Source organism: Camellia sinensis, unplaced genomic scaffold, assembly GCF_055761805.1.
Source record: "Camellia sinensis isolate YWXY unplaced genomic scaffold, ASM5576180v1 Unanchor2, whole genome shotgun sequence".
NCBI lineage: Eukaryota > Viridiplantae > Streptophyta > Magnoliopsida > Ericales > Theaceae > Camellia > Camellia sinensis.
The window spans coordinates 17,131,620-17,146,423 of NW_028129079.1; positions in this window are offsets into that span (position 1 = coordinate 17,131,620).

The window sequence follows — 14,804 nt, forward strand, 5'->3', positions numbered from 1 at the left end:
TTTCTAACCCCCAAGCCTTGTGGGAGCTCCAATATCCCAATCTAAATTTTCTATTTTTTTATTTAAAAAAAAAACTCAGCATTTATTGACTTCTCCCAACCCACTTTTTGACTTCTCCTATATCTACTCCTACGCCCTTTTCAACTTCTCCCATTCACTATGGCTAGTGATAAGATTGTTAAATAATTTTTATAAAAAATCTTTAAAAAAATAATTTGTATATTAAAAAATAGCGCTGCTAAATACCCCCAGTGGGGGTCGACCCCCAGTGACGTGGCGGACCCCCATTCGCTGAAAAAAAAAAGTTTGTTTTTTGGGCCAATGGTGTCTCTACACGCACGACCCCCAGTGACCCCCACTGGGGGTCTTAGGCATTTTTCATTAAAAAAATATCTAAAACAAACATAAATTCTTATTAAATCTATCTATCTATCTATCTATCTATCTATCTATCTATCTATCTATCTATCTATACTTACTATATATTAAGCAAAAGGAGGTTTTTAACCCCAAGCCTTATAGGAGCTCCAATCTCCCAATATAAATTTCTTGATTTTTTAATTTAAAAAAAAAAACCTTAGCATTTATTAACTTCTCACAACCCTCAAGTCTTACCTTCATAATAATACTTTAATGCATTAAGAACAAGTATAAAATTTTTTTTTGAAATCCAACACATATGAATTCTTTGAAAAATCCCAACACATATGATTATTATCCCTCATAATAACACTTTAATGCATTAAGAACAAAAATAAAATAAAAATTATTGAAAAGTCCAACACATATGATTATTATCAAAATATTAAATTTTAATATAATATAATAATAAAAAAAGACATTTAATTCCTTGAAAAGTTTAACACATATGATTATTATCAAAATATTAAACTTTAATAAAATATAAAAAAAAGGAAAAAAAGAAGACATTTAAAAAAAAATATTTAAAAATCACAATTCACATATATAGATAATTGTAAACACAATCCGTGCATAGCACGGGTGATATGCTAGTTATTTATTAAGCAAAAGAGGGTTTTTAACCCCAAGCCTTGTGGAAGCTCCAACCTTCCAATCTAAATTTCTTGATTTTTTGATTTAAAAAAAGAAAAGAAAACTTAACGTTTATTAACTTCTCCTAACCCCCAAGTTTTACCCTCATAATAACACTTTAATCTATCTATCTATCTATACTATATATTAAGCAAAAGGGGGTTTTTTAACTCCAAGTCTTGTGGGAGCTCCAATCTCTCAATCTAAATTTCCTAATTTTTTGATTTAAAAAAAAAAAACTTAGCATTTATTAACTTCTCCTAACCCCGAAATTTTACCCTCATAATAATACTATAATGCATTAAGAACAAACATAAAAAAAAAAATTCTTTGAAATCCAACACATGAATTTCTTGAAAAGTCCTAACACATATGATTATTATTCCTCATAATAACACTTTAATGTATTAAGAACAAGCATAAAAAAAAATCTTCAAAAGTCCAACACACATAATTATTATCAAAATATTAAACTTTAATATAATATAATATAATATAATATAATATAAAAAATACATTTAATTTCTTGAAAAGTCTAACACATATGACTATTATCAAAATATTAAACTTTAATATAATATAAAAAAAGAAAAAAAGAAGCCACTTAAAAAAAAAAGACATTTAAAAATCGCAATTCACATATATAGATAATTGTAAAAATAAATCGTGCATAGCACGGGTGATATGCTGGTCTATACTATATATTAAGCAAAATGAAGCCTTATGGGAGCTCCAATCTCTCAATCTAAATTTTTTGATTTTTTGATTTAAAAAAAAAAAAACCTTAGCATTTATTAACTTCTCTCAACCCCCAAGTCTTACCCTCATAATAACACTTTAATGCATTAAGAACAAGTATAATTTTTTTTTTTTTTGAAATCCAACACATATGAATTCCTTAAAAAGTCCTAACATATATGATTATTATCCATCATAATAACACTTTAATGCATTAAGAACAAGCATAAAAATAATTTCTTGAAAAGTCCAACACATATGATTATTATCAAAATATTAAACTTTAATATAATATAATAAAAAAAGAGGACATTTAATTCATTGAAAAGTCCAACACATATGATTATTATCAAAATATTAAACTTTAATATAATATAAAAAAAGAAAAAAAAGAAGACATTTTTTTTTTAAAAAAACATATTTAAAAATTGCAATTCACATATATCGATAACTAGCCTATCAATCGTGCTATGCATGTAATAATTATAAATATTTATATTTGTGTTAGATTATTTTTAATATATAAATTATGTTTTTTAAGATTTTTTATAAAAATAATTTAACAATCTTATCACTAACTATAGTGTATGAGAAAAGCTGAAAATGGTACTGCAGTAACTATACCCGGGTTGTATCTATAATTATTTGTATGAGGGGATTTTAAATGTTGATCAGGAGATTTTGATTAAGACATGTGGATTGAAAAAAGTTAATAAATGTTGATCAGAAAATTTTGACCAAATCAATAAATGCTGAGTTTTTTTTTTTTAATAAAAAATTTTGAAAATTCAAATTGAGATATTGGAGCTCCCACAGGCCTTGGGGGTTAAAAATCCTCTTTTGCTTAATATATAGTATAGAAGTATAGATTGTAAATATATTAAGGAAAATGGAGTTTCTAAACCTCAAGTTTTGTAGGAGCTGCAATTTCTCAATCTTAATTTTCTAAAATTTTGATTTAAAAAAAAATCACAGCATTTATTGATATGGTCACAATCCCTTGATCAACATTTATTAACTTTTTCCAATCTACATGTCTGCATTTATTGATTCGGTCAAAATCCCTGATTAGCATTTAAAATTCCCTCATACAAATAATCATAGATACAGCCCGTGCATAGTTACTACATTAGCATTTTTAATTTCTCCTATACACTATGGTTAGTGATAAGATTGTTAAATTATTTTTATAAAAAATCTTAAAAAACTTAATTTATATATTTAAAAAATTAAAACAAACATAAATATTTATAATTATTCTGTGCATAGCACGGGTCATAGGCTAGTGATATATGAAGCAAAAGAGGGTTTTTACCCCTAAGTCTTGTGGGAGCTCCAATCTCCCAATCTAAATTTTCTGATTTTTTGATTTAAAAAAAAATCTTAATATTTATTAACTTCTCTCAACCCTTAAGTCTTACCCTCATAATAATGCATTAAGAACAAGCATAAAAAAAATTCTTTGAAATCCAACACATATGAATTTATTGAAAAGTCCCAACACATATGATTATTGTTCCTCATAATAACACTTTAATGTATTAAGAACAAGCATAAAAAAAATTTCTTGAAAAGTCCAACACATATGATTATTATCAAAATATTAAACGTTAATACAATATAATATAATAATAAAAAAAGTCATTTAATTCCTTGAAAAGTCTAACACATATGATTATTATCAAAATATTAAACTTTAATATAATATAAAAAAGGAAAAAAAGAAGACATTTAAAAAAAAAAAAAAGACATTTAAAAATCACAATTCACATATATAGATAATTGTAAACACCATCTGTGCATAGCACGGATGATATGCTAGTACTATATATTAAGCAAAACGGGATTTTTAACCCCCAAGGCTTGTGGAAGCTTCAATATGCTAATCATAATTTCCTAATTTTTTAATTTTTTTAAAAAAAAAATTAACCACAGCATTTATTAACTTCTCTCAACTTACAAGACTTTTTGACTTCTCTCATAATTACTGCAGTACCCTTTCCATAACCAATAACTAACCTATCACTCGTGCTATGCACGGGATAATTACAAATATTTATATTTATTTTAGATTTTTTTAAGTATATAAATTATGTTTTTTAAGATTTTTTTATAATAATTGTAACGCCCTCAAAATTAACCCACAATATATCATTGACGTGCATTATTTAAAGAAAACAATTTATTAATTTATTCATCAGAGTATTACTAAATAAAGCATCACAGGTAACATCGAATAAAATGCCCTACAGGCTTACATCTTTCCAAGCCAACACTTGGATTCAAAAATATGAGTTCTAATCTCAATACAAGAAAAGCCCTAGGCTTGAATGTTTACATATACAACTAAATAACAACTATTAACTAAAGGTAGTCTTCTTCAAACCAGTTGCCAAACCCTCCCAAGCTAAGTCCTTGGAGGTAGTTTATCGCCTGAACCTGAAAATGATGTTCCCATAAAGGGTGAGCCACAGCCCAGTAGAAATATACTAAACCACATATAAGCAATGAATAAAGCAATAGCATTCAACAGATGGTCAACCAAAATAATCAATTACTTCATTTTACAGTCTCATGACACTATTGCCAAAGATACGTTTTACTTTCCAATTTTATCAACATGGCTCAGAACCTGGCCAAACTTACAACAGTGAATCACATATATCATATTCACATCCTTCCAATATTAACAACAAATGAGACTCAAGCTCAAATCAAACACTTCATACTTCCAGATTGATACACATTTTAGTGCTGTATCAATAAAACACTTCTATATAAATAAGCACACATAAAAGTGATGCTAATGGAGTCCATCCCCTATCTCCTCCCAAACAAAATCTGGTTTAGAGGTCCATCCCCTATCTTCCCCTAAACCGTGGAGTACATCCCCTATCTCCTCCCACACAAAACAATGTATGCAAATGCAATGCTCAATCAATACATGTATTTTCTGTATCAATGCAATAGTCAAAATTAATGACTTAACCAATGTGATTAGTTTCAGTTATTCCTAATCCACATGCAATGTCTACAACAATCACGACTATCCTCCACCGATAGCCCAAAACAGTTATTTCTAAACTGAAAATAACTATGTCAACAATTCAATAGACAAATAATTCAAATTATCCAACTACGCCATTTAATCAATGAATTCCCCAATTCCATGAATTAATTATACAAATTAATTTAATAATACAACTAGTGTTTTTTCCCAAAATTTACCAAAGTATCCCCAACATATCAAAATACCAAAGCTTAGAACAAAACCTATAAAATGGAGTAGGAAATCCCTACCTCGAAGACAACAACTCAAATGGTGAAGACAGAGATGAGTGCCCAAATACCAATGTGATCCAAATCGCCAAATGTTCAGATTAAATGAAAGCCCTCAACTCACTCTATCTTTTTAATGAAGGATCTAGGGTAGAAACACACCCTAAGTGGATCAAATATAAGAGAGAAGGTGAAAAGGGAGAGAGAGAAGTCGGACCTAGGGTTTGGAATCAAAAAGAATATGAAAAAGACTGATCAAAACCCGCTGTTGCGTATATAAACTGGACAGGCTCGCTCGAGCGAAGACTTGGTCGCTCGAGCGACCAGACATAGAGAAACAACGCTCGAGCCAAGGAAGCCTTGCTCGAGCCAACAAGCCAAAAGCTCGCTCGAGCGAAAGAAAGCTCGATCGAGCGAAGAACTCAAATCCTCAGGTCTGTAACTAGACACACGCTCGAGCGAAGGAACTATTGCTCGAGCGAAGAACGAACTAACTCGCTCGAGCGAAGAAAAGCTCGCTCGAGCCAAGAATGCAAAGCTACAGGTCCAAACCAGACACAAACTCTAGCTCGAGCTACCAAACCCCGGCTCGAGCGAAGAACCAAAAACAACAGCTCGCTCGAGCGACAAACTCCTCGCTCGAGCGAAGATCCAAAATACTGGACAGCAACACTTGATTTCTAAACCCAACCAACCTGAAACAAACCAGCCCAACACATCCTATAATTCCAAATGAGAAAAAAAAAATAAGGGACAACAACAACCATTATAAAATAACAGAATCTACGGAACCTAAGTCCGGATACAATAATCAAATGGGAGAAGGCCGGGGTCGCTATTCACGTTCTCCAATACACACCATTTTTTTAACTTTTCACATACCTATTGCAAACAGTGAGTCTCCTTTTTGTTTTCTCCTTCTTGACTTCTCACTTCTACACTTTCAACTTCAGTGACAACGTATGTAAACAGTAAGTCTTCTTTTTGTTTTCTCCTTCTTGACTTTTCCTTTTGTTTACTATTTTAATATTGTAATTAGATAGTGCATAAAAATATTTGTGATTTGTCTAGTTAATAGAAAATTATAATTTGATTTTTTAATATGATTGAAGTTAGATAAATATAAACCCTCACAAAGAGAAAAATGTGATTATAATTAGTTGAATGATTATTTTTTTTTAATGTGATTGTAGTTAGTTTAATAGTCTTTTTTTCATTTATTTATTTTATTATGTGAAAAATGTGATGTGATTGTAATTTGCTTAATGGCACTTTTTTTTAATATGATTGTTGTAGTTAATTCAATGGTTTTTTTTAATGTTATTTAATTTTTTTTTACTATTTTAATTTTATTTTTGATTTTTTACTGTAATTGAAGTTAGATAAATATAAACCCTCACAAAGAGAAAAATGGGTGTAGAATTATGATTTGAAAGATCCAAACAAACAACACACTCAAATCAACGGGTGGAACCATATTTTGAGAGCCTTTCCAAACGGAGCCTTAATTTTTGAGACTTATTTGCTTATCATTTTGGTTCGCACCTCTGTAATCATTTTGTGAGTTCAAATTATAATAGAAAAAAGTTGATGAAATGAATATTAAGTTCATATGTAGCACTCACCAAACAAACAAACGTGCCATATGTATTGTAAAATTTTAATCTATTAGTTACGATTAATATAAATAAATGGAGAGGTGAAAAAAGACATTAGGGGTTATTTCGGAATTGATTCTTTTAATTGAATTTTTTTATGTTTTAAGAAAAGATGTATAAAAAGTACAAAAGTGATCTGATTGGATGTTTTGATATTTTGACTATTTTCATCAAAAACCCTCATGCCAAACAAGCTCTAAATATTAGAATTTTGATCGATTATGTCGAGATTTCTATTTGATTTCATAAGATTATATTATATGATTATAATTTAAAAAGCTAACAGTCTATACCTATCAAATTATTTAAGTTTATTAGAAAATATATATATATATCAACCATTTGTGAAATTAAAATAAAAATTTATTGACGTAGATTTTTTAATAAATTTTTTTTATCACTCTTGATTAGCAATACCTCCACCGTCGAAATGCTTTTTTGGTTTAAATCATCAAGCCTCTTTGATTTAAAAATTACTTTGAAAACTTCATTTATTAATACATTATTTTTATCCTTTCTTTTTTACGTGGGACAAAGTTTCATCAAGATAAATAAAGAAATATAAATTAAAGTTTTGAAAATTTGAAAATAACTTGAAATTTTCTAAAATAGTTCAATAAAATTGACCATTGAACGACACCAGTTTGGAAAAATATTAATATGATGTATTCAACGTTCATGTCCAAGCTATATATTTGTTATTATATCATTTGTTTCAAATATATGGGTTGCCATCCCACATCGATTGCGGATAATATTCTCAATTATCTTGTTTCAAATATGTGTTGCCATCCCATATCGATTGTATATAATATTTAGAATAGACTTATAAGATAGCATTGGACACTTCCATTGTGGAGGCGTCCTTGGGAAATCAAAGGAATAAATTCGTGCGGCTTGCCAGCTATCATGCTTAGGCCAAAGCAGACAATACTTGTAGGTGTTGGCTGGGCAATGTGCTGTCCATGCCTCAAGGTGGTAGTTGGGCTATGTGTTCGCCATGAACGCTACAAATAATGTACAAGATAGTCCACAATACCTCCTTCATCATAGAAGCACCTTTTTATTAAAAACGAAAGCCCGCATAATCAAATTCTCAATAAATTTTTTGACCCTTTTTTTTTTGGACAAATAGATTTACTAGTCCGGTTCTCAATAGATTCAATAATGAGAATCGACCATGATCAGATCGGGATAGAAAAACACAACCTTAGAGCTGGTAAATCTGAATGGCCAATAATATTTGATGTAACCACAATGCACATGGTCTTGTCTAAATGCAAGCATCATAATCAAACATTCAAGTATTTTCATAAAATACTTTCACACCTAAAACTAATCCCTTCCGTATAACAATTTGATGGAAATGGTTGAAAAATTCTGGGTAAAAACAGAATTTTTTGCTAAATTTAGTCAATTATTTAGGTGGGACCCGTACGTCTATTTTGGCGGGTCTAAGCGGTAACGTGTTCTCTGCCGCGTTGTGACTCACGTGGTATATTTGGTTGCTCAAAACCATTATTGGGTGAATGGGAAATTGAAGCCAAAGTGAGCTCCATGGAAATGGAGTTTTGGTGGAAATTCCTTAAGGTTCGAAAATGGCTTGTCCCACATTGATTTGGTGGGATGTTTTGAGTGGGTTTATAAGGCACGGGATTGGACCTTGGGGTGTGCCCCAAGGGGTGCCCAAGTTTTGTAGAGAGGGAGGTTATGGGCAAAATGGGCTTGACCCATTGGATCCAAAAATCACCACACGGGCTTGACCCATTGTCTCAAATCATTTCTTTTTATACGGTCAAACTTATCGTAGGACAAATAAATAATTTGAAAGATGTGGAGGGAAAAATAGGGACATAAGATCTTGTGTGGCTAGATGATTGGCCTTACTAATGTCACGCACACAATTTATTCGCCTCTATAGTAAGGTGGTTGAGTAAAAGCCATGGGATATTTTTGAAAATTTAATAATACCATTGTATGGCATACTTCTTATAACTGTGATGTTAATAATATATTTGTAACGAGTTGAATCAAATTAAATTTATTTATTTATTTATTATTTTTTTGGGTATTTGTTAAATAATATTCTTAATTTGTTTGTGGGTTCGGGCATTGACTCGAGTTGAGTTGGTATGAATTTACAAATCCTTTGAATTGTGTAATTTTATAATAGTTCTAGTGTCATGAACCATTCTATTTAAATTGATAAAAACAAATTATATTACGTCTCGATTTCAACTTCGTAAGGCCCGTTTGGAAAAAATTTTAAATTTTTATTTTTTGTTTTTTGTTTTAATTATTCTTAGATCTTGAGTATTGAATGATATATAATTTTAGGTTACGTTTGGTAAAGTTTTGTAAATATGATTTGAAAGTATGAGTTGTATTTTGAGTTTGTGAGTTATGGAATTATGATTTGAGTGTAGAAAATTTGTTTGGTTATAGTTTTTGAATAGAGTGTGGAATTGAGTTTTGAAAGTTTGATCTGACATGTGAAGTAAGAAAATTTGTTTGGTTATGAGTTTTGGAAAGAGTTTTCAAAACTTAATTCAAATTATTATAAGTCAAAACAAAACATACTACTTTCACACTATTGAAAATTCTGATCAACACTAATAACCAAACTCTTTTTAAAATTCAATTAAAAAAAATTATTGTTAACAGAAAATAACATTAATCAATTTTTTAATTGAAAATACTACAGAGGAAATAAATTTGTTTCAAAATAAATATTCAATAAATTAAAATCAATAATATTTAAATAATTTAAATAATCTAAAAAAATTAATAAGTAAAGAATTAAAATAAAAATTCAAAAAATTTAAATCGTAAAAATTTAAATAATTTAAAATTTCAAAAAATTTAAATAATTTCAAATATTAATATTTTAAATTTAAAAACAACTCTACACTCAAATCGTAACCAAACACATAAAACAAAAGTATATTATGAAATTATTTTTAAAACTCAATACCAAACGCATAACTCGAAACTCCATACTACTTTCACAACTCTACACCCAAATCGTAACCAAATATATAACAAAAAAATTTAAAAAATTTAAAAATATTTTTATAAAATAGAGTTTGAATTTATTTTAATAAAATATTTTAAAATTTAAAAAATGAGAATCGTAATATTTTGAAATTAAAATATTTAAAAATATTCAAAAAAATTAAAAAATGCATAACATATTTAAATATTAAAATATTTAAAACCTTAACAAAATTAAAATATTTTTAAAATATTAAAATATTGAATTGAATTAAGTTTTGAAAAAAGTTTTGAATTATGTGTTTGGTTATGAGTTTTGAAAGGTAACAATTCTGTTTTAAATTGAGTTCTGAGAAATGGGTGTAGAATTATGATTTGAAAGATCCAAACAAACAACACACTCAAATCAACGGGTGGAACCATATTTTGAGAGACTTTCCAAACGGAGCCTTAATTTTTGAGACTTATTTGCTTATCATTTTGGTTCGCACCTCTGTAATCATTTTGTGAGTTCAAATTATAATAGAAAAAAGTTGATGAAATGAATATTAAGTTCATATGTAGCACTCACCAAACAAACAAACGTGCCATATGTATTGTAAAATTTTAATCTATTCGTTACGATTAATATAAATAAATGGAGAGGTGAAAAAAGACATTAGGGGTTATTTCAGAATTGATTCTTTTAATTGATTTTCTTTATGATTTAAGAAAAGATGTATAAAAAGTACAAAAGTGATCTGATTGGATGTTTTGACATTTTGACTATTTTAATCAAAAACCCCATGCCAAACAAGCTCTAAATATTAGAATTTTGATCGATTATGTCGAGATTTCTATTTGATTTCATAAGATTATATTATATGATTATAATTTTAAAAACTAACAGTCTATACCTATCAAATTATTTAAGTTTATTAAAAAATATATATATATATATATATAAACCATTTGTGAAGTTAAAATAAAATTTTTTTGACGTAGATTTTTTAATAAATTTTTTTTATCACTCTTGATTAGCAATACCTCCACCGTCGAAATGCTTTTTTGGTTTAAATCATCAAGCCACTTTGATTTAAAAATTACTTTGAAAACTTCATTTATTAATACATTATTTTTATCCTTTCTTTTTTACGTGGGACAAAGTTTCATCAAGATAAATAAAGAAATATAAATTAAAGTTTTGAAAATTTGAAAATAACTTGAAATTTTCTAAAATAATTCAATAAAATTGACCATTGAACGACACCAGTTTGGAAAAATATTAATATGATGTATTCAATGTTCATGTCCAAGCGATTTATTTGTTATTATATCATTTGTTTCAAATATATGGGTTGCCATCCCACATCGATTGCGGATAATATTCTCAATTATCTTGTTTCAAATATGTGTTGCCATCCCACATCGATTGTATATAATATTTAGAATAGACTTATAAGATAGCATTGGGCACTTTCATTGTGGAGCGTCCTTGGGAAATCAAAGGAATAAATCCGTGCGGCTTGCCAGCTATCATGCTTAGGCCAAAGCGGACAATACTTCTAGGTGTTGGCTGGGCAATGTGTTGTCCATGCCTCAAGGTGGTAGTTGGGCTATGTGTTCGCCATGAACGCTACAAATAATGTACAAGATAGTCCACAATACCTCCTTCATCATAGAAGCGCCTTTTTATTAAAAAAGAAAGCTCGCATAATCAAATTCGCAATAAATTTCTTGACCCTTTTTTTTTGGACAAATAGATTTACTAGTCCGGTTATCAATAGATTCAATAATGAGAATCGATCATGATCAGATCGGGATAGAAAAACACAACCTTAGAGCTGGCAAATCTGTATGGCCAATAATATTTCATGTAACCACAATGCACATGGTCTTGTCTAAATGCAAGCATCATAATCAAACATTCAAGTTTTTTGCATAAAATACTTTCACACCTAAAACTAATCCCTACTGTATAACAATTTGTTGGAAATGGTTGAAAAATTCTGGGTAAAAACAGAATTTTTTGTTAACTTTAGTCTATTATTTAGGTGGGACCCGTACGTCTATTTTGGCGGGTCTAAGCGGTAACGCGTTCTATGCCGCGTTGTGACTCACGTGGTATATTTGGTTGCTCAACACCATTATCGGGTGAATGAGAAATTGAAGCCAAAGTGAGCTCCATGGAAATGGAGTTTTGGTGGAAATTCCTTAAGGTTGGAAAATGGCTTGTCCCACATTGATTTGGTGGGATGTTTTGAGTGGGTTTATAAGGCACGGGATTGGACCTTGGGGTGTGCCCCAAGGGGTGCCCAAGTTTTGTAGAGAGGGAGGTTATGGGCAAAATGGGCTTGACCAATTGAATCCAAAAATCACCACACAGGCTTGACCCATTGTCTCAAATCATTTCTTTTTATACGGTCAAACTTATCGTATGACAAATAAATAATTTGAAGTATGTGGAGGGAAAAATAGGGACATAAGATCTTGTGTGGCTAGATGATTGGCCTTACTAATGTCACGCACACAATTTATTAGCCTATATAGTAAGGTGGTTGAGTAAAAGCCATGGGATATTTTTGAAAATTTAATAATACCATTGTATGGCATACTTCTTATAACTGTGATGTTAATAATATATTTGTAACGAGTTGAATCAAATTAAATTTATTTATTTATTTATTATTTTTTTGGGTATCTGTTAAATAATATTCTTAATTTGTTTGTGGGTTCGGGCATTGACTCGAGTTGAGTTGGTACGAATTTACAAATCCTTTGAATTGTGTAGTTTTATAATAGTTCTAGTGTCGTGAACCATTCTATTTAAATTGATAAAAAAAAATTATATTACTTCTCGATTTCAACTTCGTAAGGCCCGTTTGGAAAATTTTTTAAATTTTTATTTTTTGTTTTTTGTTTTATTTATTCTTAGATCTTGAGTATTGAATGATATATAATTTTAGGTTACGTTTGATAGAGTTTTGTAAATATGATTTGAAAGTATGAGTTCTATTTTGAGTTTGTGAGTTATGGAATTATGATTTGAGTGTAGAAAATTTGTTTGGTTACAGTTTTTGAATAGAGTGTGGAATTGAGTTTTAAAAGTTTGATCTGACATGTGAAGTAAGAAAATTTGTTTGGTTATGAGTTTTGGAAAGAGTTTTAAAACTTAATTCAAATTATTATAAGTCAAAACAAAACATACTACTTTCACACTATTGAAAATTCTGAACAACACTAACAACCAAACTCTTTTTAAAATTCAATTAAAAAAAATTATTGTTAACAGAAAATAACATTATTTAATTTTTTAATTGAAAATACTACAGAGGAAATAAATTTTTTTCAAAATAAATATTCAAAAAATTAAAATCATAAATATTTAAATTATTTAAATAATCTAAAAAAATTAATAAGTAAAAAATTAAAATAAATATTCTAAAAATTTAAATCGTAAAAATTTAAATAATTTCAAATATTAACATTTTAAATTTGAAAACAACCCTACACTCAAATCGTAACTAAACACATAAAACAAAAGTCATTTATGAAATTATTTTTAAAACTCATAACCAAACGCATAACTCGCAACTCGATACTACTTTCACAACTCTACACCCAAATCGTAACCAAATACATAACAAAAAAATTAAAATATTTAAAAATATTTTTATAAAATAGAGTTTGAATTTATTTTCATAAAATATTTTAAAATTTAAAAAATGAGAATCGTAATATTTTGAAATTAAAATATTTAAAAATATTCAGAAAAATTAAAAAATGCATAAGATAATTAAATATTAAAATATTTAAAATCTTAACAAAATTAAAATATTTTTAAAATATTTAAATATTTAAAATATTTAGAAAATTAAAAGATTGATTTGAATTAAGTTTTGAAAAAAGTTTTGAATTATGTGTTTGGTTATGAGTTTTGAAAAGTAACAATTCTGTTTTAAATTGAGCTTTGAGAAATGGGTGTAGAATTATGATTTGAAAGATCAAAACAAGCAACACACTCAAATCAACGGGTGGAACCATATTTTGAGAGACTTTCCAAACAGAGCCTTAATTTTTGAGACTTATTTGCTTATCATTTTGGTTCGCACCTCTGTAATCATTTTGTGTGTTCAAATTATAATAGAAAAAAGTTGATGAAATGAATATTAAGTTCATATGTAGCACTCACCAAACAAACAAACGTGCCATATGTATTGTAAAATTTTAATCTATTAGTTACGATTAATATAAATAAATGGAGAGGTGAAAAAAGACATTAGGGGTTATTTCGGAATTGATTCTTTTAATTGATTTTTTTTATGTTTTAAGAAAAGATGTATAAAAAGTAAAAAAGTGATCTGATTGGATGTTTTGACATTTTGACTATTTTCATCAAAAACCTCATGCCAAACAAGCTCTAAATATTAGAATTTTTATCGATTATGTCGAGATTTCTATTTGATTTCATAAGATTATATTATATGATTATAATTTTAAAAACTAACAGTCTATACCTATCAAATTATTTAAGTTTATTAAATATATATATATATATATATGAACCATTTGTGAAGTTAAAATAAAAATTTATTGACGTAGATTTTTTAATAAATTTTTTTTATCAATCTTGATTAGCAATACTTCCACCGTCGAAATGCTTTTTTGGTTTAAATCATCAAGCCGTTTTGATTTAAAAATTACTTTGAAAACATCATTTATTTTTATCCTTTCTTTTTTACGTGGGACAAAGTTACATCAAGATAAATAAGGAAATATAAATTAAAGTTTTGAAAATTTGAAAATAACTTCAAATTTTCTAAAATAATTCAATAAAATTGACCATTGAACGACACCAGTTTGGAAAAATATTAATATGATGTATTCAATGTTCATGTCCAAGCTATATATTTGTTATTATATCATTTGTTTCAAATATATGGGTTGCCATCCCACATCGATTGCGGATAATATTCTCAATTATCTTGTTTCAAATATGTGTTGCCATCCCACATCGATTGTATATAATATTTAGAATAGACTTATAAGATAGCATTGGACACTTCCATTGTGGAGGCGTTCTTGGGAAATCAAAGGAATAAA